Source organism: Fukomys damarensis, unplaced genomic scaffold (genome assembly GCF_012274545.1).
Source record: "Fukomys damarensis isolate Sample0158 unplaced genomic scaffold, DMR_v1.0_HiC HiC_scaffold_10, whole genome shotgun sequence".
Classification (NCBI taxonomy): domain Eukaryota; kingdom Metazoa; phylum Chordata; class Mammalia; order Rodentia; family Bathyergidae; genus Fukomys; species Fukomys damarensis.
Genome location: NW_022900922.1, coordinates 30,804,589 through 30,824,264, shown reverse-complemented (window position 1 = coordinate 30,824,264; position 19,676 = coordinate 30,804,589). Strand labels below are relative to the sequence as shown.

The following is a 19,676-nucleotide window of genomic DNA, read 5'->3' as shown; positions in this document are numbered from 1 at the left end:
TCTTTCATGATAACCAACACCAGCAACTAAAAGGAGGAGAGGTTTATTATGGATCACAGTCACAGCCCTTGGTGGAAGGACCTGGTGAAGGAAAGGTGCTCACATCATGGTGGACAGAAAGCAGAGAGTGAAGGGAGGAGCCAGGGAAGGAGATGGACCCTTTCAGGTCACCCACTCAGTGACTTGCCTTTTTGGATTAGACCTCACCTCCTAAAAACACATTTAACTATGGGATAATCAGTGGATTCCCACTCATGGGCCTAGCACCCTTATAGTCCAGTCATTTCCCAGACACATGTGGCTTCCCAGGGACATCACAAAATCAAATCCAAACATTCCCCTTGCCTCCCAGAGACTCAAGGAAAACTCATTGGTGAGCTCCTGTATAAATCTGAACCATACGCTCAAGTACACTCATGGCAATGACCCACTTCTCTGCTACCAAATCGCTTCTCGGCCTTTCGGCTAAGATCAAGTGTAGTATCTGCTAGCAAAATTTGTCTTAATCACTTTTTTTTAGCTGGGACAAAATACCCAGCACCTACAACTTAAAGAGCGAGAGGTTGGGCTCATGGTAACAGTCCTTGGTTACTTTGCTCCATGGCAGAAATGGTATGGTAGAAGGACCTGAGTGATGGAAATCTGCTCATGTGCTGATGGCCAGGAAGCACACAGAATGGAAGAGCCAGAGAGGGAGAGACACACATCCAAAGCATGCTCCAGTGATCCACTTCCAGCCAGGATTCACCTCCTAACATCAAACTCAGCTACTGAACTTATGAATATGTAACACTTTGTGGGGACATCACAGATCTAGATCGTAACAAGCTATAATTTATATACAATAAAATCTACACATATTATATACATAGTTCAAAGAGGTTTTGGGTTTTTTGTTTTTTGGTTTTTTTTTTTTTTGGTACCGGGGATTGAACTCGGGTCCTTGCGCTTGCAAGGCAGGCCACCAAACTGCTGAGCTAAATCCCCAGCCCTTACATAGTTCAAAGAGTTTTGACAAATGTATGCTACTATATAACTTCCCCACAAGTAAATATGGAACATTTTATAATCAGACAAACTATTTCTTGCCTAACCTTTCCCTGGCCCCTACGCTCTCCACCCCCATGTGCATGCTCGTATACACACACACACACACACACACACTCATAGCAAACAATGATCTGATTTTTCCTGGAGTAAGTCAGAATTCAGTTACAAGTAGTACTTAAGAATAATGTAGAATTTGTTGCATTATTTCTGATTTTTTTCCACCAAGAATAATGTTTTGAGAATCATCTGTTTATTGTTTGGCCAGCAATTTTATTACTCTTTTATGTTGTGTAGCATTTCTTATTGTGTACAGTGCATTTTATCAATTGATTCATAGTTAAACACTTGAGTTCTTTATTAGTTATGATTGTAATGCTTCTATAGAAATCCACATCCTAGTCTTTCTTAATAATGTATGTTTTCACATCTCTGGAGCAAACAGACTAGAGTAGTATTGGCAGGCCACTTGACTTGCATTTATTTAATTATAAACATGATAGCACTATTTTATACTCCAACCAATAATGTATGGAAGTGTCCTCCAAGTCATTTTCTCATTTGTTGGTCAGTTTTGTTTCATGAATTTTTAACCTGCCATTCAGTGCATATTTGAGATTCTTTTATCTTCTTAATTAAGCACCCCTCAGGCTTTATCTTAAAGATAAAGCTCAGATTACACTCAGATTTCTAATTTAGGTATTCATGTAGGTATACTAGCTTTTAAATGTGTAATGTTTCCATGGTGTATATTTTTCTGTCCTTTCTATATATATAATATATAGATATAGATATAGATATAATATATAAAATACATATATAATATATATAATATATAATACATATATATGACTATATAATATATAATACATATATATATGTATTAATATCTGTTTTTCATCCAGGCAGGCAGCCTCTGTTTTTTAATTAAATTATTTAGTCTGGAGAAAATTTACATAATTATTTATATGGTTAAGTTTTTCTACCTCTTTACTATTCACTTTTGTTTTATAACTTTTGGCTTCTTTTTTCTTTTGTGGAGTCTTTCTTGCCTTCATTTGGGTTACTCACATTTGGTTTTATCATTTTATCTTATTTCACTTGTTATTTTTAGGTTCATACTGTTTTCTACTCTAAAATTATTTAAGCCTATGTAGAGTAAATGTTACAGAAATTCACACTTAGTACCTGACAATCACAATTGTTTTACAAATGTAACAACCTTTCAGTTCCCATCCCCTCATTCTTTGAGCTGTGACTGTAATGTCTTTTATCTGTACAAGATTAATAATCATCCCTTATAATGCCATTTTATTTAAACAGTAAACCATAAATAATCAAAGTATTTTAAGAATAGAGTTTTATTTACATACATATATTTCTCAATCTTGGCTTTTATCCATCCCCTGTACAGAAAATCTTGTAACATTTTCCTTCAGATTAATGAATGTTCTTTAACTTTTTATAGTGCCAGTATGGTGGGGGAAAAATCGGTATTCTTTCATTTGATAATATTATCTTCAATATTTGTAGAATATTTCTTCTAGATACAGAATTCTCACTTGACATTTTTCATCTTATCAAATGCATCACGACATTGACTCCTGATCTTTGTGTTTCTGATCATGTCATCCATTTTACAGCACGGTTTCATTGTCCTTTTGTTTTGTTTTGTTCATCTTGCGATTTCACATTAGCTGCATGTTCAGCATTTGGACTATAATATGCCCACACCTGGTGCCCTTTGTATTTATTCCACTCAGGTTCAATGGAGATAGTTAAACTATAAGTCATTACCTTCCAAGTGGCTACTCAGTGTACAAGACATCAATCAAAAAGATTCTTAAAAAGAAGAAACAAATGACACAAAGCTTTCTTTTCAGTAAAACTAAGATAATCTGTAGTATAAATGAAACAATTTAGTATATATATATTAAAATATTTTTGAAACAACAAAACAAGTAATTTGGAGAAGTATTTCCTACTTCCTACATATCCCTTTCATTTTGAGAGTTCCCTCTCTCCCTCTCTCTCCCTCTCGCATAAAAGAGAAGCCATGCAATATTTAAACGTGTGTATAATATCTTAAGCCTGCGTGTCTGACTTATTTCACTTAATATTGTGTTCTCAAGTTGCATTCATTTACCTATGAATGCCTTGAGCTGATCGATCTTTATGGCAGTGTAGTACTCCATTGTATATAAATACCACATTTTCTTATCCGTTCATCTGTTGATGGACATATCTGCTGCAGTGAATTAACTATTGCTATTCTCTTATTATTTCATTATTAAATTTTGTTTCATGGTTTTATAAAAAATAAAAACTAACTCAAACAATTTGGCAAACTTTCAGTAATTACTTTTTAAACATAGCATATATGTTCCTCCATCTGACTCTTCTTCTACATTTCCCATTATGCACGTCAAGCATCTGACGCTGCCTCACGAAGCTCTGACTCTCCACTCTTTTCCATCTTTTCATTTACTTGAGATTGGTTAATTTCTATTGGTCTGTCTTCAAGTTCACTGTTCACACCGTCTATCATTCTAATTAACTATTGGCCCTATCCAATGAATTTCTCACTTAATTCTTGGATTTTCAGTTCTGTATTTGATAACTTGCTTTTCATAATTTTAATATCTCTGCTGGGATGCCCTAACTATTCACTTAATGAAGATCATATTTTCCTTTGGTTGAAAGTATTTTCTTTAAATTTGTGACTGTATTTATACTAAATGTTTAAAATAATTCTCCTTGATAAATTTAAGATCTGAATCTTCTTGGAGTTATTTTACACACTTTTTTCTTTTCTTATAAATATAGTCTATATTTTCCTGTTTTCTTGCCTATTAATTGTAAACTGTATAATGGACATTGTAGAAGGCTCTGGATTCTATTTTCTTCTTCTGAAAAGAGTTGATTTTTTGTCACATGCTTACTGGCTTCACATGCTTACTTATTTAAATTTAGGTAGGCTTTTGTTACAGTAGATTTGTGAGGACACAATCTACAAGCTGCTTTACCTTGACAGAACCCAACCTCAAAAGTCCAACTCCTCTAATTATTTTACCTAGGCTTGTTTTGGAGTTTCTTCGGGCAGGTTTAGGGTAAGCCTCTCCAGAGTGTGGTCTTTATTCCTAATGAGCAAAGTCTTGATGCCTCAATTTTCTGTTCAAACTGATAATTGAGATAGGAGCAACCAACCCTGGCTGGGCTTGAACTGTACTTGTGTTCCACAATGGTCAATCGGAAGTCATCACTTAGCAGAAGCTCAGGAAGTTCTGCTACAGTTAGCTACAAGGCAACACTCAGTCAAGGACTCATGGAAAGTCTTTATATGACCTCTCTCCGCTTTTTGTTCTATTCGGCAGATTCCAGATGCATCAGTGCCCCGGATGCTAATGCTGTCTTTTCAGCTCAGTGGCACTTACTCTTCTTGGACGCCACTTCACTGCTCCACAATTCAAACACCGTTTCCAGGTAGACAGCCACTGCTCACCTTAGAGTTCGTGCCTCCATTTCTCTTAAGAGTCACATAGTTTTTATGCGTCTTGATGCTAGTGCCTCAGAACAGCTTCTTCATTTATTTTATCTAGTTTAATGGTTGAGTGTAGCAGAAGAGCTAGTACAGCACCAGCTATCTCACTACAGTTAATAGTAGAAGTGGCAATATTGTTTAAGTTTTTAATTAAAAAGTTGTAATGAATATATGAATTTGTTATGGGCCAACTATCCCCCACGTTATGTGTTGGCAATAAAAGTGTAGTGTAATTGTTTTGAAAGTACATTTTATTTTATGGAATCACAGCTATTTTATTAAGCTATCAGATTTTCTGATATTGAGAAAAAGAAAAACATGTTTATAAATGATAGTAACTTGCTCATGTCTTTGGAGTATATCAGCAGTATCACCCAGAAAAGAATAAATGAAACAGTAATATTTTAAATAATACATGAAGTACACAAGGAAAACAGTTGTCAAAATTGTATAATGTTACACTTTGCTATCTCTATATATAAGCTTATGTTTATAAAAGTGTATTTTCCCTGCATTTTGTTAATCTTTTGTTACTTGGCATATTTTTAATGGTTTTCTCCAAATGACCTTTGCAAAATTAATCAAGGATCTGACACTGTCCTTTGGAGAAATACAAGAAAGAATGGTGCTTATAATAACTTTTGCATGAAAAACAGTCAGAAAATGACAAAACTGAGAAAACATTAATACCAAAAAAAATTAAAGCTTAGAAGTAGAGTCAACTGAAAAATGTTGTCTTTTTTGTCAGTAATATTTTTATGGGTCTCTGAAATTTCATTTTCTGTTTATTTTCTATCCCATTGTTTTTATTACTTGAGATCAGATAGATTTTTCAAAGCAATTTGCTGAGTAAAATATACCACATTTTCTCAAGAGCTCTAACAGTGAGAAACATCTCAAATTAAAGATTAATAAAATGTACAGAAAATGTGTGTAAAAAATATAACTACCAAGAACCTAGGAAAAATGCCTGCAATTAGGCAAGATGGGAACATAAAAAAATTAAATTTAGTTGTGATACATTTCCTATTCTTTCCTTTGAGAAAATTACTACTGGAGTGAGGCCGTTCACCCCCCACCCCCCTGTAATTTAAATGTTAAGCTGCCAGATGTGTGTCTCATGCTTGAAGAGTCGAAGCTTTGCATTATTTAGCATATTAAGAATCACAGAATTTTTAAAAGGGCTCCTTTATTGCCTGGAGGTTCCAATTAAGTAAATCTTAGCCTGGTACATTTAAAACTTGCAATATACGAGATTTTGCTCCATTCTCCCACCCAGTGAAGTCACATCTATATAATAATATGGAAAATCTTTAAGATGACATAATTTTTCTTTTGCTCGAGGAATTAAACCTATCTATTATTTTAAGAAGTTTTTAATAGAGGCCAGTAATCTAGGAGACAACTAAGGATTAAAATACTTTTTAATCATTGCCAGTTGCTTTTCCTATTTATACCAAAGACTGTACATCTCATAGAGGTAGCTCCATCTTTCAATCTTCTTTCTTCTTCCTTACTCTTGCTGCTTCTACTATGACTGTCCTTGTTCTACTGTTGTGAGACAAGGCAATTCTAAGAAGCAACAAGAAGGCCATCATTTTAGAATCAATACTATGTTTTCGTGTGTTTGTGAGTCTGTTGGTGAAATTTGTGGTCATACAGCATTGACTAGTTGTGCTTTCAGCAGTTTGTGAAGTTTTAGCAGCCAAACTAGAAATCATAGCCCAGTGGAAGTTCTGGAGGAACATGACATTCATAAATCATACCCTTAAATACAAGGGTTGGGTTTTTTTTTTTTGCCATTTTAGAAAATGTCAAAGGTGTCAACTCTGTCCAAATATACCGCTTAACAGTGACTATTTTAGTAAATTGACTTGAAATGCATTCAGCTAACTGACGGTTAGAAGGACATAATCTAGTTCACAGCACAAATGAACAGTTTAAAGGCCAAAATAAGCACCAAACTACAAATTCTCCATAACAGGCTGCAATAACCATGTCTGCAATTACAGGCCAAAATCCTTGCACAAATGTGTATATCTGTATCAGAAATAGTTATTGGAAATTTTTGAAATGTGCTGTTTTTATGTCTACATTCAAACTAAGAAAACAGAAACGGCTTGACTACATTCAAAACCAATAATCAAACATATAACTGAAAATATCAGCAGTGAATAAACTAAAAATTGCATGAATGCAGAAAGTAATTTGACAGTGTTCTGAGCTACTGATGCAATTTGATCCTATAAATAGTAACTTCATGGATCTTGCAAATGAAAAAGATGAATGTTTGTCACAACAAGATACAAAATTTATCCTACCTTCAGAGGAAAAACAAATGAAAAAATTTATCTCCAAAAGATTTAACTGTTCATAAAGTATGATAAAATTGAAGAATAAGCCCCGCCAACCTTATAAAAGGTAGATTGTATTTAATACTTTATTAACATGCGTCTTCGTCATTTTCCTCATTGCTGAAACACAATACTTGACACCCACATCTGAAAAGAAGTAAGGTTTCTTTCGGCTCACATTTCAGAAATTTCAGCTCACGTTTGACAGGCTCTGAAATTACATGACGGAAGGGTCTGGGTGGAGGAAATCTGCGCAAGGCATGGCCATCAGAAAGCAGAGCATGACAGGAGGAGCTGATGAGGGAGAGGCACCTTTGCAGATTAAGTCCTGCAGCAACAGGCCTCTCCAGACCAGGCCGACCTCCCGTGAAGGCAGCTACAGTTCCCTCACTGTCCAGTACTCTTCAAAGCCCCACCCATGAGTCCCAGGAGTGCATGTAGCTTCTGGGGGACATTCTCAATGTAAGTGACAACAATTGGTTTCCTATAAATGTTAAAAAGATTAATTGTTTAAGATGGTTGGAGATACTTTCATATAATTAGCAGCAGTATTGCAAACAAGTCATTCCTACATCCAATAGGTCTAAACCACTAAGCCACAACATTTCCATCTGGGTTTTCAAAACACAAACACTTGTGTATCACTTATGAGTATCAGCACTTAGGTGATAGAGAATAATACATTATATAGTATTTTTAGATTGCAAAAACATTTGCATATTTTATTTTATTCAAGTTATTTTGATTAATTTTATGGACAGTACAGAATGGTAAATACTTTTACCATCTTCTTTGAATATTTCAAATTTATAAGATGAAAAACTAGATTCACACATTCATGCCTTGCCTAATAAATGTTACTGTAATGTAAGAACAGAAATATACTGTTTTTCTTAAGAACCATCTTTAAACATCACCATTTATGTTATACATGTGAAGATTCTATTTTCTTATAAAATCAATTTCTTTTTTCTTTTATTCTTAAAGATATTAAACTTTTCATCTTAAGCACAATGAAAGAATCCAGAAATTTTAATATGCTACTCATAAGCTTACCCTGGTTATCATCAATTAACACTTCCATTGAATTTAGAATATCCAAAGTTATAATAATAAACGATTTTATTCATGAGTGAGTCCCTATTGCTAAGAGAAGATAACAGAGAGGGATAGAGGAAGTTGTTGCCCAATATCACAATTAAGTGGGGTGCAGACATAACTATGTTATGGAAATCAACTTAATAATACAGAGGTGACTTCCTGAGCATCTGTTGTATACTAATATTCAAGTAGGGTCTGTTATCTCCCAATTGTAGATGAAGAAACAAAAATTAAGGAACTTCACAAAGCACACTATATATAGAGCCGAGATCTGAAATTAAGGCCTTCTGACTTCCATACCCAGTATCTATTTCCCACTACATCTGTGGTTGCTGTAGTTCATTCTGTGATCTTTTGTTGCACATTCTCAGTAGTTAGACAGCAATTAGGGCTGCAGGATGATTAACTTAAAGTGAAACTATATGGCAGATACACACACACACACACACACACACACACAACTGTGACTCAGCAATCTAACTGCAGACTTTTAGCTGTCTGTGCTATAAGGAAAAAGTAAATAAATACTAAAACCCTGCAGAAAATAATACTAACAGCTAACACTGTTGAATTCATAGTACATATACCATGCTTTACAGCTTTCAAAATCTCAAATTGGCTACCAAGTTCAAATCATTTTATAAAAGTTGCTGTAAAACTTTAGCATATAAACAAATCTACCAGTTAAAATTTACCTTCTTCCTCAAAGACATTACAGTAAGCAAAATGAGTTAAAAACTATATAATTCTCCTTAAATTAAATGTCTACAGTAAACAAATCCAGAGACAGAAAGCAGGATAGAGGTTATTATGGGCTGGAAAGAGGGATGTGGGAAATTATTTAATGTGTTAGTGTTTCATTTTGCAAGATGAAAAGGTTCTGGGATGAATAGTGGTGATGATCACATAGCAATGTGAATGTACCTAATCACTGAACTTCACACTTAGACATAGTTAAAATAATAAATTTTATGTTGTTTTTACTGTACCACAAACATTTTTTTAATTCCATATTCCTCAAGCCCTAAGTGAAATGCTAAAAATCTCTTTAAATACCATAGGGCCCCAAATAAGCACAAAATACAAGTAAATGAACAAAACAGCAGGAGGAGTTCCATGCAGGAAAAAAATAGTGCTGTAAACTCATTTCTGTCTTGTCCTTCCCATGCAGTACAGCCATACACTCTGGAGATGGCATAAGAGTCAGTCAAAGGAGACCACTGAAAACCACGAAGGTATAGGCACTGACTGGAAACCCCAGCCTACAGCAACCACATGGGGTGGAGCCTCTTAGGACCCAGCAGGAGAGACCACTCAGATTTGCACCTCTTGACTCTCCTGAAGCTCCCTTAAGGGAGCTGAAGTGACAGTACCAGGTGAGTCAGCAGGTGAGCCGCACTCTCCTGTCCTGCTGCCCTGCTGTCTCCTCCCACAAAGAGACCAAGTGGCACATGCAAGGGAATCACAATGTAACTGCCTGACCCAGCACAACTGAACATCCTGAGACCAGACTGCCTTCCTCCACCCAAAGGCAAGGGGCAATCCCACCTGTAGGACTGATCTGTTTCCTCAGATATCTCCAGAAGAATCCCAATGAGAACCCCCAGAAACACAAGTTGAATCATGATCCATTTCTTTCAAGTGCCGAAGGAAAAATAAAAACCCGTCAAACACAAACTCTATATCTGATGGAGGGAAAAGTATGTTCTCAGGTAAAAGAAAACTGAAAGCAAAATTGTCACTAGCAGAACTACCCTTGCAGAATGGCCACAGGAAATTACTCAAACAGAAAGGAAATAGTAAGTGAAGGAATCCTGGGACATATGAAGGAAAAAAAGAAAAACAAAGAGTATGAAACATTAGTATATATTATACACTATCCTTTCATGAGTTTTGTTGTTGTTTTTTTGTTTGGTTGTTTGAGACAGGGTCTCACTATGTAGTTGAGACTGACCTGGAGCTCACTATGTAGCCCAGGCTGGTCTCGAACTCACAGAGATCCTCTTGTTTCAGCCTCCCGAGTGCTAGGATTACAGGTGTGTGCTACCATGCCGGCCTTTTCATGAGTTTTATAATCATACTTGATGATTGTAAAAAATGTCTTCTTCAAGAATATTATATTTAAAATGGGGTCAACCAGGTGTCCACGACTGAAGAGATAAAATGCTGACAGTAGGACATTGTGATGTCATACATGAAAAGTGAGTTCGTAGGTGATTTTGTCACTTTGTAAATGCCACAGAATATACTTAACACAAACAAAATTGGCTGCAACACCATTAAGCAATATATTCTTATGGTATCATCATTTATGTGGTCTTAGTCAGCATATTATAACCTGGCACATGACTGTAGTTTTATATGGAGAGCAACCACTAAGAAAATCACTTATATATATTCTAAAACTATAATCAAGATGGTATCTTATGTGTTGGTGCATGCCTGTAGTCCCAGCACTCAGGAGGCTGAGGCAGGAAGAGCACCATGAATTCAAGGCTAGCCTGGGCTACACAGTTGAGTTCAGGGCCAACCTGAACTACAAAGGGAGACCCTGCCACAAAAGGGAAGGGAAAAAAAAAAGGTGAGATCCTGAAATTGTTCAAGTAATGCCCAGGAAGACATGTGGAAAAGAAGAATAAAAAGTGAAAAGATGAGAAAACAAATATTAAAATGTCAAACATTCCCTACCATATCAATAATTACCTTCAATGTAAGTAGCATAACTATTCCAAATAGTAGGGAAATATTGGCAAAATAACTTTTTAAAATTGCCTAATTATGTATTATTTATAAAAAATCTATTTCAAATCCAATGGTATACATAAATTGAAAGTGAAAATCAAAAAAGAAATACTATGTAAACCATAATTTTTTAAAAACAGCAATGGCTGTAGTAATAGATAAAACAGACCTCAGAGAAACACATATAGAGAATATTATATAATGATTTAATTATTAAGCCGCCAGTAAGACATAACAATCTTAAATACTGACACAGAAAAAAAAGAGCCCTGAAAGAGCAAAGCGTAAATTGATAAACTGATAGAGCCAAAAGGGAAACAGAGAAACCCCAGTCAGAATTAAGTATTTCAACACTCTTTTCTCAATAAACGATCATCAAACTACTGAACAAAAAATCAGCAAAGATATAGACGATTTGAACAACACAATCCAAAAGCAAAATTTAGTACACACACACACTACAGATATGTACACACATATGTAAAGCATTCATCGAACGACAGCTCAATACATACGTTTTTCAAGTGCTCACAGATTACTCACAAATATGTCCTGGGCAGCACAAAAATCATCAAATTTAAAGGATCTGAAACCATACAGAATATGTTCTGAAACCATAATGAAATAGAACTGGCAATCATTAACAAAAACACAAGTGGAATGCTTTTAAATTGTTGAAAATTAAACAATGTACTTCTAAGTCATCCATAAGTTAAAGAGAAACTCAAAGGAAATGAAAACACATTAACATTAATGATATGCAGCTAAACCAGGGCTGAGCAGAAAATTGATAGCAATAATTGTTTACATCAGAAATGAAGAAAACCAGTAATTTATGTTCTCACCTTATGAACCTAGAAAACCATGAAAATAAATCTAAAATAAGTAAAAGGGAAAAAATAATCATAAGAATATAAATCAATGAAATTAAAAACAGAATAGAGAAAATAAATAAAACAAAACTGCTTCATTAAAAAAATCAAAGTGGCAAGCTTCTAGTAAGCCTGATAAAAAGAGAGAAGATACAACTCACCAATATCAAGAATAAAATCAGTATAAAATATATTAATATTTAAATTCCAAACATTCATTACAATAAAAGACACACTGTCATGAATCCTTATCAAAACAGAGAGAAATAAGTATGAGAATAGAAAAGACAGAAGTCAGTCCTCAAAAATATGCCCAAGTACTGATTTTTAAGAAAAGTGCAGAGGTAATTCAAAGGAGGAAAGGTAGCCTCATCAATAATTGGTGTTGAGCAATTAGATATTATTAAGGAAAATTGTCAATCTAAGTTTTATATTTAAAAAAAACCTCAAAATGTATTCACTTTTAGGAAGAAAACAGGAGAACGTCTCTAGGATCCAGAACTAATTAAAAAGTGCTTATATATGAAACCCAAAGTGTGATCCATAAAAGGAGAAATTGATAAATTAGGAAAAGCAATCATCATTGTTCTGGGAAAGACTCCAAGAAGATAAGAAGGAAGCTAACAGAATGCAAGGGGAAAATATTTGCAAACTATATATTCAGCAAATATTGATTTTTATCTGACATGGTATGCATTATAAGAGTATGAAGATCATGAATTCCTGGTCTCCCTGACAAGAGGTTTACCATACTCAAGTAAAACTTTTATTTCATGTAAACTAGTACATACAGGATAACAGATGTGTGCAAGTCTGAAAATGGAAAGTAAAAAAAAAGATGTTTTTGTTTAAAGCCTAGGCAGAGGGATAAGGGGATACTATTAATTGTGGTTCAAGAAGAAAGCTTGCAGTGTTTTACAATGTTGCACTTATACATTTTAAACATGTGGACTTAGCAATTGTGTGTGTGTGCACATGTGTGTGTGTGTGTGATTAATTTTAAAGCTGCTGACAATGCCCTTGCTAATAAAGATAACATGCCTGCCTAATCACAGAGAAACTAATAAGAATCTATTTGGAGATAGAGGCTAAATGAAATGAAAGGAGAAATCTTCATGCTTTAGGGTTTTATACTATGCTTCACTTTACCTGTATTCTTCGAATATATTACAGAAATTACTGATATCTTTAGTAATTGTTATTACTGTTTAGTGTTATGCCTCAGAAATGCTTATTTCTGAGCACAAAAGATACACTTCCAAATAGTTTTTACTAAAATTTCAAGTTTATTAAAATGTAAATACTTGATTCTTATGAAATACTTAGGGTCCAATGCTTATTTATCAAGTTATAGCAAATAATCTTTAAAAATTAGCTATAGGGGCCGGGGATTTAGCTCAGCAGTTCGGTGGCCTGCCTTGCAAGCGCAAGGACCCAAGTTCGATCCCCAGGACCAAAAAAAAAAACAAAACCCAAAAAAGAAAATAAAAATTAGCTATGGCCTGATAGATAAAGATAGGTCAAACCTTTTGCTTTCGAGTAACATGAAATATTGAAAGACCACCTGCCAAGTGTCAGTGAATGCCTTCCCTGCACTACTGCCAGGGGTCAGCATTCAAGAATAGATTGATTTATAAAATGATTATAATTTTAAGAAAGACTAATTTCTCCACCTGATGCCAATAATGCCAAATGTAACCATTTATACCGTTTTCACACTTTGTATGTCCTTTCTGCTCCTCTGTGTAGTTAACCTAACTAGATTGCGTGGATCACTCTCACTATGGATTAAAAAAAAAAGTGTTGAGTGGATCACTATGGATAAAAATAGTGTCACTTTATGTCGACTTTTTTGTAGTTCTAGGTACTGAACCCTGGACCTTCATACTGGTCTACATCCCTGGTCCTTTTATTATTATTATTTTTTAATTTTTGAGGCAGGAACTCACTAAGTGACTAAGTTGCCCAGGATGGCCGTGAACTTGCAATCCTCCTGCCTCAACCTCCCAGAGAGCTGATACATTTTTATTTCAGTTATTTTCACATTGAACCAAGTCAATAGCATGCTTTTACGTTAGAAAATTTAAGAGGGAGAACTCAATCCATACTAGCTCTCAGGTATTCAAAGGTAGCTTCATGCTAAGAAAGAGTTAATGAGCCCTTTTATTCGAGTAACATTTCACACTACTATTCATTTTCCATCCCCTCATTTTGGCGACGATGACACTGAATGAACGATGTATCATGCTATGGACTTGCAAAAAGACCCAATAGTAAAAACCAAGACTAATAAACTGGAGCAACTGTAAAGCCAAGTTGAGAAAGACTGGTACTTGGTGAGCATATTCTCACAAGACAGTCATGGTTTCTTTCATCATAATTCATGTTAGTAAAAATATTCAAAGTATATTTTCCCCTGCAGCTCCTTATTTCCAGCTTATCCAAATTGTGTATTTAGCTGTCAGTACTTCTGGGAATGATCGAATTGAAAAGTGAAGCTCAAGATAAGTGTTCCTTGAAATAGCTCCACGGTAACTCCTCCCGTCTAACCTCTGAGCTATGCTCTTTAGGGGTGCTCTCCCTTTCTTAACCTGTTAGGTCAATCACAGCAGCCCATCTTTAGTCACAAACTGTAATACGACTCATCAGTGTCCAGTTCCATACCATCACTATCATTTTGCAAGAATATTCGTCTAATTGAGAGGCACCGAGTATCCAAAGACTAAGTGAGACAGATCAGCCCAAGACAAACAGGAGTGTTTTCATGAATAGTACACTGAACACACATGATGCACTGATGTTTTTTAAGACATTCAACAGGATACTAAGGAACAAACACACACACACACACACACACACACACACACATACACATACAAAATGAAGTTGAGGGGGTGAGGCTGGAGAGTGTAAGCCTTTGTTGTCCCTTCTTTAAGCAGTACATCCAGAAAAATGTATATCCTGAACAAGGTTTCTGAATGTTTCAGAAAGAAGGAGTCATAGTTGGGGGTGGGGCTGTGATCTCAGCATTAAGGAGGTGGAAGCAGGAAGTGTGAGCGTCTGAGGCCACCCTGGGCTAGATGGCAGATTCAACATACCAGGACGTTATCTCAGAAAACTGCCCAAAGCATACAAATCAGAAGTAGAGTCATGCACTGCACACACTCACTTCCAACAACAGCTACTGCATGCAGCCAAGGGGTGAGCAGGCCACACCACTTAGATCTGTGTAGCACACTCCACGAAGCCTGCTCATTGACAAAATTGTTAAGCAGTGTGCTTCTTAGTAAGTATTCCTGTCATTAGGTAACGGCTGGCTACACTTGCAAACATGACTTCATGAATTATTCTGACTATACTGATAATGTGAGGAGTTTCAGAATTATCTGTGTTGATGTGATGAAAAGAATGGCAAAGCAGGTAAAATAATACAGCCCAGTCCCCACTGAGGTTTCTTTACTGCACTGTTTGATAACACAACATACAGGGAAAGTTCACTGTGACGAATATATAAAACCAAATAAAATGGTTAGGGTCTCACAGGTCTTGAAAATATGAGCTGTAATCTGATGTTGCTGAGCTAATCCCCACACACTCTGTAATTAGAAACACACTTCATACACCAACATGCTGGAATAGCAGGGCAAACATACATTTGTACCTTTTCCTTCAGCCTTTATTTTAGTCATTTACATAGACAGATTCATTTTTTAATTAATTTTACTTGTACATTTTAAATATACATAATGATAGCATTCATCATAGGGAATTTATTTGTACCTATATGAATGATATTGTATGATATATCTAGATTCTTGGTTTTTCCCCATATCCTCCCCTCCTTTGTAACTCCCCCTCCTTATTTACAACACATTCATTTTTATCTCCACTTTCACTTAAGAAATAGAAAATTTAAAAGATAGTCTCAAAACCCCCATGTTTTAAACCCTTCCAAATCAACAATTTTGCAGTTTTCACTCAGGAAAGGTAAAAATGCAGCAAAGATCTGAACCTGCTGGAAACATGTTAAACCCATCTCTCTTCTCTGTGCCCTAGCTCTCTTTGACACAGCCTCCTCCTGCTGTCCTGTTGTTAAACTGCTCTCCACTTCCGTTATATCAGTGGGAACACTTCCTTCACGGGTGTCAGTATCTCTCTGAGGGGTCAGAGGCTGCCCTGGGGAGGAAATGACAAGCTGTGAAATGGGAAAGAACAATTCTTTCCACATGTTCCCTTGCTCCTGGAGCATGAGGGGCTGTCAGCTACCATCACTTTGGACCCACGCAGCACTCTGCAGCCTAGTCCTGTCAGAACTCATTTACAATTAAAGACCTGCATGACTGTTTAAAGCTTTTTTAATTCCAGCAGTTTTCAAAAATGGCTTTGAGATGGAAATAGATCAAACAAAAAAAAAAGTGTAGTTAACTTTGATGGGTACTGAAAAACCTCACAAAACAAGCCAAAGATGAAAACAAATTGCAGTAATTTAAAAAAAAAAAAAAAAAAGAAACCATTTATGGTAAAATACTTCTTGCACCTCCAATTAACATCTGTGTGGAATTTTCCCAGCTAAGCTCCAATTTGAGAAGTTCATTGTTGTAGCTATTGGAAGTCTTATTCAGTTTGTAAATAGTTACAAGGTGACAACTTCATTGATCTAAAGAAAAGGAAAAGGAAAAGGGAGAGGGGTAAGGAAGAGAGGGAAGGTAGGATGGGAGGACCAACTGATGACTATAAAAAGACTGCAATTGCTTTCAAATATTTCAAAGCTTTTCTGTGATTTAAAATATTTTGATACATTTCCATATCTTAAATAAAGGCATTTTAAATGCAGGTAATTAGCTTTTTATGCAGATTAATCACTTTGAAACATACTGTGGTTCCCTGAGGCTCAATTTCCTACTCAGATGAAGGACTCAGATCCACTTGTGCTGTTTTAAAATCAAAAGATTTGAGAGAACACCATAAAGTCTAAAATTTGCCTCAAACTTTTACAAAATATAGATTCTGAAGCAGTCATTCCAAATTCTTAAACTCTTGGATATATTTTATAGAAGTACTGGCTCCTTAAAAGCTATCTGAAAGGGATCCGTGCAATCCATAATATGAAATTATTTTGGGACAATCTGTCTACAAATTCAGCTCCAACTACAAAAGCAAAGTTTTATGGATTATTTTGTATTACCACACTTCATGGAACTTTCAGAATGATCAAGTGATGAAGTATTAACTAAACAGAGAGAGAGAGAGGGAGAGAAAAAATAAGAAAGAGAAGGAGGGAGGGAAGGAGAGAAAGAAGAGCCTGATTGATATATAAGAAAAACTTACTTTCTTTACCTTACCTGTGTGAAAATGGTGGACTAAAGACTTTAGGGGATGTGATGCAGAGTCTGGGCTACCAGTGTGGCCACAGGTGCTCAAGTCCCTGAGAAATAAGGCACTAGGATGGAATAGGGAAGCTGAGGAAACGGATTCCTGTATTCTGAAAGTTGGTCAATTTATTTTTGACAAAAATGCAACGGTAATTCAATCATGAAAGAATAATGCAGTCAACAAATTATGTTGGAACAAGTGAATATTCATATGCAAAAATAAAACCCAAGAATGTTAACCTAAACTTCATACCTATTCAAAAGCCAACCTTATTCAAACTTCACTCAGAATGGATCAATCTAAATATAAAATATAAGACTTTCAGAAGAAAACAGAAGTTTTGTGAAATGAAATTGGGCAGAGATCAAAGACATGACATTAGAAGGCCTTACATTGACTGAAAGAAGTCACCTGCAATGGAACGTAGACTGGTGCAAACACTGGAAATCAATGTACAGATTCCTCAAAGAACTAGGACTAGAGGTCCCATTGGACCCAGCTATTCCCCTACTGGTATCTTCCAAAAAGAATTAAAAGAATCACACTACAGCGATATTTGCACACCCATGTTCATAGCGGCAAATTCAGAAACAGCCTAACTGCCCATCAACTGGAGATGAGATAAAGAAAATGTGGGGTATTTTAATAAAATGGAGTACTACTAAGCCATAAAGACTTAGAAATTAGAGACATTTATAGCTAAATTGATGCACATTGAAGTGATACTGTTATGTGAAATAAACAGGACAGATGTGTAAATTCCAAATAGTTTCTCTGGTGTGAGAAACCGAAAGTGTAAATAAGGATCAAAAGGTATAACGGGTAATGTGAAATAGGAAGAAAAGGTCCAAAGGAAAAGGGGAAATGGGAGGGGTTGGGGAAAGGAAAGAGGGGAATAGAATTCTTATGAGAAAAGGAAAAAATGGAAAGAAAGTCTTTAAAAATAGGGAGGAGTGGAGGAGTTGAAGCAAGGGCAGAGGAATGGGGAAAAAAATAAGAACCAAGATATATTATGTAAAGGTACAAAATTCCAATGATGAAAGTCATTATATTGTATACCTAAAATGTACCAATATAATTAATAAAAAAGAAGTCACCTGCAATCAAAAGTTACAAACTCTATTAATATTCGGAAAAGACAGAACTATAAAGATAATAAACAGATGGAGTACAGGAAGAAAAGGATGTACTTACAAAACATAGGACAAAGGAGATTCTTTATTATCATTATTATGGTGGTTACACAAATCCTTACATATGATAAATTTTACGGTACTATCTACTTTTCAAAGTCAATTTTTCTAAATATAATTTTAAAGAATTAAAGAGATATCACCTGCTTGACTGCTTTCCACAAAAAGGAGTGGTGAGACCCATTGGCACTGAAAGACATATTCATTTATTCATTCAGCAAGAACTGACTAGAACCTATGGTGTGCTGAGTACTGCTGGAGGCACATTACGAAGGAAACACACATGCCTGCCCTCCTGGGGTTCAAAGTCTCCCTGTGGGAAATGGGACAAGTAAATGGGGCATGGAAGTGGGGGCAGACAGAAGTGAGACCTTCAGGAGCAGCTTCAGGTTTTGCAAGAGGGCAGGTCCCTGTGATTCCTGCTTTGTAACAGGAAACACTTTCAGGTGATGCAATATAATCAAACCACATTGAAAGATGAATGAGTCACTTTAATATTTATTATCTTATCTGATTCTCCCTATAACATGGAAGTAGAAGATTCAGCTATTACTATGCTCATTTTACATCCATGGAAAAACTATTCTTTCTACAGTAATGTAATTGCCAAGTGAAAATTATTATTATATATTTCTTGGGTTTGCTAGTTCACAGTTGCTTAAGGAATATATTAATTTACTAATTTATTCAACAAATCCTTTATTAAGCAATTTCTATGCACCAGGAACAGGAAAATGCATGAAATATATTAATTTACTTATGATTATATTCTTACTCGTGTGGTCAACAAATCCTTACTAAGTGATTGCTATGTGCCAAGCACAGGAGTGGACCACATCAACTTGGCCCATCTGAGGCTTGTCATCTAGACAGAGAAGCACGCAAATGAACACATAATAACCCAGAAGTACAGGATAGTTCAAGAAGAGAGATACATCCATGGAAGTACTTACTGGCTAGGTCCTCTCTAGGAAGAAGTTTGAAGCTAGTGACAGATATGGACTTTTCCAGATGAAACAGCTGAAAGAATACCCTGAAGTGGAAATCATTATACTCTCTTTCAAGAAACGGAAGAAAATCGGAGCAATAAATAGCTTCACATCAGTGGTTCTCAACTTGGAATCTCTGGAAGGAGGTTTTAAAGAGCACTAATGTACAGGCCCTGACCCAGAGAATTTGACTCTTGTAGTCTTGGGCAGAGACCAGACATCAGTATTTGTTAAAAGCTTCACAGAAGACTAATTTGTGTGGGCAAAGTTAAAGACACACTGTTTTATTAACTTTGTTGAACCACAGATATGGGCAAACATATTTAAGTATGAATAGATGTCTTTCATTATTTATTTCCATGTACTTGGTTTTAACTGTGACAATACTTTTTTATACCAGCTAGGGTTGGGTGGCCTGTTTTTATCCTGAAAAGCCCACTTAATACCAATGGAATTCCATATAT

At 35.6% G+C, this 19,676-nt stretch overlaps 1 protein-coding gene and 1 pseudogene across 1 annotated transcript in view; one reads left to right on the top strand and one right to left on the bottom strand.

Moving 5' to 3' along the window:
* Ofcc1 (orofacial cleft 1 candidate 1) overlaps window positions 1-19,676 on the bottom strand; it is a 539,007-nt gene that overhangs the window by 165,906 nt on the left and 353,425 nt on the right. The window lies entirely within an intron of this gene.
* On the top strand, window positions 446-532 carry LOC117285483 (annotated as a pseudogene).